This window comes from Zootoca vivipara, chromosome 9, assembly GCF_963506605.1.
Source record: "Zootoca vivipara chromosome 9, rZooViv1.1, whole genome shotgun sequence".
Classification (NCBI taxonomy): domain Eukaryota; kingdom Metazoa; phylum Chordata; class Lepidosauria; order Squamata; family Lacertidae; genus Zootoca; species Zootoca vivipara.
This window is the reverse complement of record NC_083284.1, coordinates 55,208,640-55,216,747: the sequence shown is the minus strand read 5'-3', so window position 1 is coordinate 55,216,747 and position 8,108 is coordinate 55,208,640.

The following is an 8,108-nucleotide window of genomic DNA, read 5'->3' as shown; positions in this document are numbered from 1 at the left end:
GTGGAAGTTTGGGGATCGTGCTTAAAAAGGGGGGCCCTCGTTTACTTCCCTCAACCATTTCGCCTTATGTAACTGGCAAGCTGTAAAAAATATATTGGTAAAATACAATAATACATTGTACTTTTATTATATTGTTTGGCACTCCCTGTTCCCTGCCTGATAGGAAGTTCCAAGAACCTGTGAAGAGTCAATTACCTTTAAAGCAGCAAGAGAGTTAAATTTACTGGAGGCTTGTTGTGTTTTTGTTAAGTATTTGTTTATTTAGCAATATGCAGGTTGAGCAGATGGGAAGCAAGCAGGCATACAGGCAGAAGTGCAGATTCCAAAGCACAATCAGTTCCTATGATCCTAAAAAGCCAGTCTGGTCTAAGCTCGTGTTTTTTTCTTCCTACTCTGGTCACATTAAATACTGGAGTAGAGTCATCTGTGGCTTCAGGTGACTTCCACAATGGGTTTTAAGATAATGTCCAGTTATCTTCGATCAAAATTGGCCTAATGGACCATTAATGATATGCTTAACACCCACCACCCACTAGCAGATTTGGGATGCAAGAACAGCACCAGGTTGTTCAACTTTCTCACAAATCTGAGTGTGTACTTCTGTGTGTCTTAACACTTACTACAGTAATTTGAGCTTTACTGAGTACCCTGACATTTTGAGTCACCTGTTCTGTATACAGTAATTGTAAAAGAAGGTTATTTAAATAGTTAATTAAGAGGCAAGAAGAAAGATAGACAAGGCCCTTGGGTACAAGTAATGTGTTTGGAGCAGGGATACTTAATATTGTTCCACTGTAAGAAAAACACAATTTGGGCCTCTGAACATGTCACGAAATGAAGATGGACCACTTGATTGATAATGTCCCCAGCCCAGGGCCATGAAGATCAAAGGAGAAAAGGGGGAGATCTAGTGGAGGCCACTGCAAACTTCACTTATAATACCCCAAGGAAGGAATCACAAAAAAGCAAGAAGTCCATGACAAATAAGATATTGTCAGTGTTTGGCACTCGGCACTGTCAATAATTTCATTGTGTATGCAGGTCCCGAAAATATACCAGTACATAAAAATATGGGTTGAGAAGGATGACCAGGGCAGAGCTTGTGCTGCTTCTCTGAATCAAAATACTGTTCTTGTGTTTAATTTTGTATAAACATCTTAGTATGGGACATCTGGAGGGCTTATATGAACTTACAAGTTTAATGTAAGATACATGTGTTGATGGTCACTATATCTGCAATGTGAACTGATGGTGACCTACCATCAATAGTATTATTTATCATTATCTTTTTTTCCCTTCTCTCTTTTTCTTCATTAATTTCATTTCATCTTTTTCTTTTTTTCTTTTCCTTCCTGTTAAATTTGCAAATAAAAATTAATTTGTAAAAATTCAAAGTTTTGTTTTGCCTTATGGTCAAACAAATAAAAAAAATAGCACTTAACTATGATTGAAATATTCAGCTTTTGAGAACTTCAAGTTTTGAAGACCATATCTAAAGCCAGTTCTCCACACATCATCATAGTCACATGCACATCAATAATAATAATAAAAGAAATAGAAATAAAATGAATAAAATAGTTACTTGACCTCAGTATGGGCATGTTTTAAGTTGGGAGAGGATTTAAAGTGCAATCCTTTCCATGTTTTCTCTAAGTCCCACGGAGCTTCAAGGGGCTTGCTCCGAAGTGATTGAGCATAGGACTATGATCTTAGAGTGTAATTGTAGGAGGTAGTGAAATATGAAGTAAGTTATACCACTTGATTCAAAGTTCTGAAAGGCTAAAACTGGTAATGCAGAAGTGCAAGTGGATGAATGCTCTTGTGTTCCTTCATCCATTTCCTATTTAGTATTTTATTATCTCATTGGACAATAATAAAAGTGTGTCTACCTTTTCTACAGTTTGGGGCATGTTGGGGGACCAAAATGGCTTGGGATCTAAGCTGCTTACTGGCTCAACCCTGGCATGTTCCCAGCATGCCCACTGTTTAAGGCACCAGAGGAGTCCTTGGCAATGGAAAGGGAGGGTCTGACATTGGCTCTCTCTATCCAGTGTCATCACCTTGCCAACAAAGGTCCGTATAGTTAAAGCAATGGTTTTCCCAGTGGTGAGAGCTGGACCATAAAGAAGGCTGATTGCCGAAGAATTGATGCTTTTGAATTATGGTGCTGGAGGAGACTCTTGAGAGTCCCATGGACTGCAAGAAGATCAAACCTATCCATTCTGAAGGAAATCAGCCCTGAGTGCTCACTGGAAGGACAGATCCTGAAGCTGAGGCTCCAATACTTTGGCCACCTCATGAGAAGAGAAGACTCCCTGGAAATTGCCCTGATGCTGGGAAAGATTGAGGGCACTAGGAGAAGGGGACGACAGAGATGGTTGGACAGTGTTCTCGAAGCTACAAACATGAGTTTGTCCAAACTGCGGGAGGCAGTGGAAGACAGGAGTGCCTGGCGTGCTCTGGTCCATGGGGTCACGAAGAGTCGGACATGACTAAACGACTAAACAACAACAACATCCAGTGTCATTGGGGCAAATATAATCCTATGGCCCTGGAATGCCCTCCCACACACCATAGGATAGCACCTTAAGTCATAATCCTTAGCTGCCAAGTATCCCGTTTTTCGCAGGAAACCCCCGGATTTTACTTCGTTTCCTGCTGTTCTCCCGAATGGAGAAAAATCCCGGAAATCCCCCAGATTTCCTACCTGCCAGGGAGCCTCCATTTTGGGTGCCGCTCGGCCCATGTGTGGGCACCGGAAATTGGGCAGAGCGGCACCGGAAGTCGCTTCTATGCATGCCCGGCAGTCATCTTGGTGGTGGCCGCATGGCGGCAGCTGTCACCAAGATGGCTGCTGGGCATGCGTAGAAGCGTTTTCTGGTGCTGCTCTGCCCGATTTCTGGTGCCCATGCATGGGCCGAGTGGCCCCGGAAGTTGCTTCTACGCAACTTCCGGTGCCTCACCACTGCTGATCCCGCATTTTTCAGCAGGAGACTTGGCAGGTATGGTCATAATCATAGCAAGGAAGTCATGAAGTTTATCACAGATCAGGCTTGCAGTTTTTCATCCGCGAAGTTGAATGGAAGTTACCAGCCATGTTCAGTGGTCTACCTACTGCTTCTAACTTTTGTTTCTTGCAGTCTGACAGCTAGCAATAATAAGATTTGTACTCACAACAAACTTGGCCACCCAGTGACCTTCATACCTCAGGGGGGATTTGAATCTAGGTTTCCCCAGTCCTAGTCAAACACCCTTGGCTTGACTTATGCAGACCTTGCTTGAGCATTGTATCACAATGAACGAGGAGTCAATTTTCCAGGCCACAATGTAGTAGATTTCAGAAGCTTTGAGTCCTGCTTTATTTGGGAGGCTGTGCAGAGCACTCAGAATGCTCTTCCACTATTTGCATGCTCAATCCAGTCTGACAATTTGGTTGTGCATACCGGTATCAGCCCAACCTATGGCCACTAAGAAGGAAGCTCTAGGATGCTTTTCTGGCAGCAAAAAGGAAGCACCACATTTCCCTGATTTTTGTCATAGAGAAAATTTCTAAACAAGCCTTGGCAGGCAGAGTTCAGCAGTTTATCTGAGTAGGCCTTACAAGTTGAATAGACATATCTCTTGAATGACACTAAGAACACAACTGGGCAGAAAGGCTTCTACCATAGGTGCCAACTCCTGGGGCCCTGGGTGCCCAAGCACCCACAGTATTCCCCATGAAGGGACCAAGCAGCCACAAATTTCAGTACCAGGACCATGCATGCTGCATAGCATCCACAATCCACGGTACCCATGGTCGCCATGCCAAGTTGGCACTCCTGGCTTCTATAAAGGGGAAACTGAATTACCCTGACAAGCAGCAGGGCTCAGCTGATCACTAATGTGTGCGGGGGGGGGGGGAATGATGTGCATCTGTGCCTGTTCATTACTACTGAATGATGTGCTGCTGAGTGGCCTGTTGGGGAGAGAACATTTGGACTAGTTTCTGATAGTCCCTGTAGACTGCTACAGAAGTAAGCAAAAGGAATAATACGTGTTTGCTAGGTTGGTTCCTACATTTGCCCAGTTTTAGAATGCCCCACATCACCTTCCCCAAGTGTAACGAATTCTTGTTGCCAGTACAAATGAACTCCTCCTGTCAAATTTGTGGAGCTGAGCAAGGGAACATGAGAATGGCAACTCCCCCCCCCCCAATACTAATTAATTCCAGATCCTGTTGTTTTGTGGAATCACCATCTCTGGCCTAGAAAGGGCCATGCCTTCAGTGTCAACTTGTTAATTATGCTTAAGTCACTTGCTCAGGGTTCGGCAGGAAATCTGTGGCAGAGGTGAAGTTTAGGCCAGAGAGTTAAATGTTCTGCAATTGCATCAGATGGAAAGATGTGGGCCAGGACACTGCACATGTATAGCAATAACAGGCAAATAATGTCCCCCAAGGTAAACAGAGAGGTATTGGATAAAAAAGCCCTCCAGGTGGTTTTGCGCATGGGGCATTAAATCCTAATGACCTGAGATGGATTGTTAGTCAACTACAGGATTATTAATATCCTTTGTGCTACAAGGATTTCCAAATGTCACTGCACAAACATCTGTTAGACGATGGAGGGCAGGGGGAGGGAGGAGAGACTTCCTCTGCAGACTGCGCTGCTGGCTATATAATATTGCACAATGTGGGCTGGGTTTAGTTGTTGTTGAAATAGTTTGGTTTGCTATGGCGCTGGTTTCCAGCAACGTCAAAAAGGCTTGTCTGCAATTTCATTAAACACACACGCACACACACTTGAACCAGTACTTCCATCCCCACCACACAGCAGCATCCCATTGCCTTAGCAGCGTGCAAGAGTTAATAAGAAGTAAAATGTGACAGAGTGTAAACAGTCACCGAGCAGTACAATTCCCCAGTGGCCTTTAGCAGAGCCACTAGGGGGCACTCGAGTCCAGGAGAGCACAACAAAATTAGTTCAAGACAGCTTGGCAGGAGTCCAAGGAAAATCAGTTGAATTTTGGATGAGGTATTCAGATTTCACCTCTGGACAAAACTACACGCCCCACTCGGGGTAAATAGAGTATTTGTGTGTGCGCCACTTCTGTTAACTTTATACAATGAACAAGATTTGACTCTTGCTTTAAAAAAAATCACTTAAACATCCCTACAATGGAAAACTTCTCTCATCTCCAGCCAATTCCATTTTATGAACATGTTCTATTTACTGTCCCATAACCCTCTCTTATGTAAGTATTGTGAATAGGACAATGTCTCTGAGGAGAACTAGAAACAATTACTTCCAAATGTGGCCTTGTCTTTCCCAGTCTGACCTAGCACTCCATTATAGAGCTTATTGTGCTTTTTAAATTTATTTTTTAATGCCCTGTAAAGTGCAAATAACAAGGAATTGCTTGCACCTATATAACTAAAGAACAAGCCTGCATAGCATATGATGTGTCGACCCAAAGGCACCCCAGCAGAGGTTTGATAAGCTTCATTGTTTTGATGCTATGGACTGCAAACACTGGAGAGGGCAAGGAGACAAAAAGGTTAATCAAGCAACCAAAATACTGTACATGGTTGATGTGTTCTACCTGCCTTGATGCATCACAGGTTGTTCAGTGTCCTACATAAGACTATGGGAACTTGCATCATATTGTTGCTGGATTAAAAGTAACTAAAGGAAATAACTGGTTCATAAACTCAATTAATACAAATAAATGTAACAGTGACCTTATTTAAACCATTTCCATGTAGAATGGCAGAAACAGCACTGTTGTTATGAATGTAACTGTCATATAACACCAGACATGTCACAGGAATAGAATTGTGCTTGTGCAAAGTATAAAAGTAAAAGTGATGGAACAAATCTAATGGATACAAGCTGTTGTAAATATGAGGTCCTACAGCCCAGTTACACCTGTTGGTGTCTTTTAATTGCTCTTTGCCCTGTGTGGTCACTGCTTCTAAAATGCCTCCTAAGTTCTTTTCCATGTGTTACTCTTTTTTCTTTCTCTCTTTTTCTTTTTTGGTTTTCATTTTCGTCTACCCCAATATTGACATAGAAAGAAGAAAGTTTAAAATAACTTGCTCTGTTATGTCCTGTACTCTGGCAGACCTACTGCCTAGCCTAGCTTTGAGAATAGTAACATCAGTTTAAGTAATTTTTGATTGCTCCAACAGAAATAAATGCTTTAGGACAGGAAATGTTAAGGATGTGCGCCAGTCACCAGTTTTGCCTTGTTTATATGTCTGTTGTGTTGGGAAGGAACCTGTTATTTGGGTACATATCTGTCACAGTGGCCGGAGTGGACTACTTCAGAGTAACGACGCTACGCAGCTCTGCATTTTATTCTTTTATTGGTGCTGCGTATTTACAGTGCTCAAGTCATTGCTATTTACACGGAGCGATGTTGTCAGTCGGTTTCAGAACCTCCTAATGGCTTTTGGCGCGTCTTTCTCCAACACAAAAGCTTTGGCAGACCCATCCTCTTGCCCCTCCTCTTCCTGCGTAATTCTGGAGTTGGGGGGATGGGTCTTCCCCCCTTACTTGCCCCTTCCTGTCCCACCTGGGACCCTGGCTCCTCTACCTTGCCTGAGCCTCGGACACGACTTCCTGCTTCCCCACTGGAATCGGAACTCTCCCTGCTTTCCCCTTTGCTCGGGGACGGGCTTGAACTCAGGAGGGGAGGGACTTCGCGATATCCCCTGTCCCTCACATCCACCCCCCTCCCAAGCTCTCCTTCACCCCTCCCCAGGCCCCCCCCATGTGTCGGTGACGACTGGAAGCCTAAAAACTCGGTGCTCTCCGAGCCCGTTGGTGTGAACACCTCCCCCCAGTCCTGCGAGCCCCCCCCTTCCGCCTGGGAGGACGGGAATCCCAAAAAGTCCGTGGCGTCAGAGCTGGTGGGGGTAAAAATGTTTTGCCAATCTGCTCCTTCCTCTGACTGGGTGGATCTTGGCGACACCCATACCTCATCCTCTGGTTCCTCAAACTCCGCTTCCCAGCGCCATGGTGAGCTGTTCTCCCGTGCCTCCCCCTCCTCCCCCTCCCTTTCCATGTGCCAGGGCTTGGGTCTGTGGGGAAAGAGGGCGTGAAATTCTTCCACCAAGAATTCCTCCTGTATCTGAGTGGCGGGAACCCATTCATTCTGGGACGGTGGAGCATCCTCCCATGCCATGAGGTACTCCAGGCCCCCCACCCCCCACCTTGAATCCAGGATGGCCGTGGCCTCATTGAGTTGCTCCCTGCTTTCCCTCTCCCCCCCTCCCTCGGGGGTTTGTTCGCTGTCTCTGAGCCTGCTGCTTTCCCTGTACGGCGACAGCAGCGATCTATGAAACACTGGATGCACCCTCATGTCCTCTGGCAGTGCCAGCCTGTATGCCACCGGGTTGACCTGTTGCGTGACAGTGAAGGGGCCCAGCCATTTGGGTGCCAGCTTTTTGCACCTCCCTCTGGTGGGAAGGCCCTCCGAGGACAACCACACCTTGTCCCCCACCCTGATGACCTCCCCTTGTCGCCTGTGGCGATCTGCCCCCTTTTTGTACGCTTCCTTGGCCCTCTCCAAGTGTTCTCTGAGCTGCTGGTGCACCGTCTCCAGTTCCTCTGCCCAATCCTCAGCCTGTGGGCCCTCCTCCTCCTCCTCCCTCTCCCTCTCTGGGAAAGATCTGAGGTCGCGCCCGTAATTGGCCTTAAAGGGCGACACCCCTGTGGAGACGTGCACTGCATTGTTGTAGGCAAATTCTGCTAGTGGCAAGCGATCCACCCAGTCCGTTTGCCGCTGGCTGACGTAGCATCTCAGGTACTGCTGCAGAATGGCGTTGACCCTCTCCGCTTGTCCGTTGGTCTGCGGGTGTCTAGCCGTCGACAAGCTGACCTCCACCTGCAGGAGGTTCATGAGCCGCCGCCAGAACCTGGAAACAAATTGGCGGCCACGATCCGAAATAACCCTTAAAGGTAATCCATGCAGTCTGAAAATGTGATCAACAAACAGTTTGGCTGTCTCTTCTGCCGAGACTGCCCTGGCACACGGTATAAAGTGACACATTTTGGACATGAGGTCCACCACCACCAACACTGCAGTCTTACCCCTGGACGAAGGCAGATCTGTGATGAAGTCCA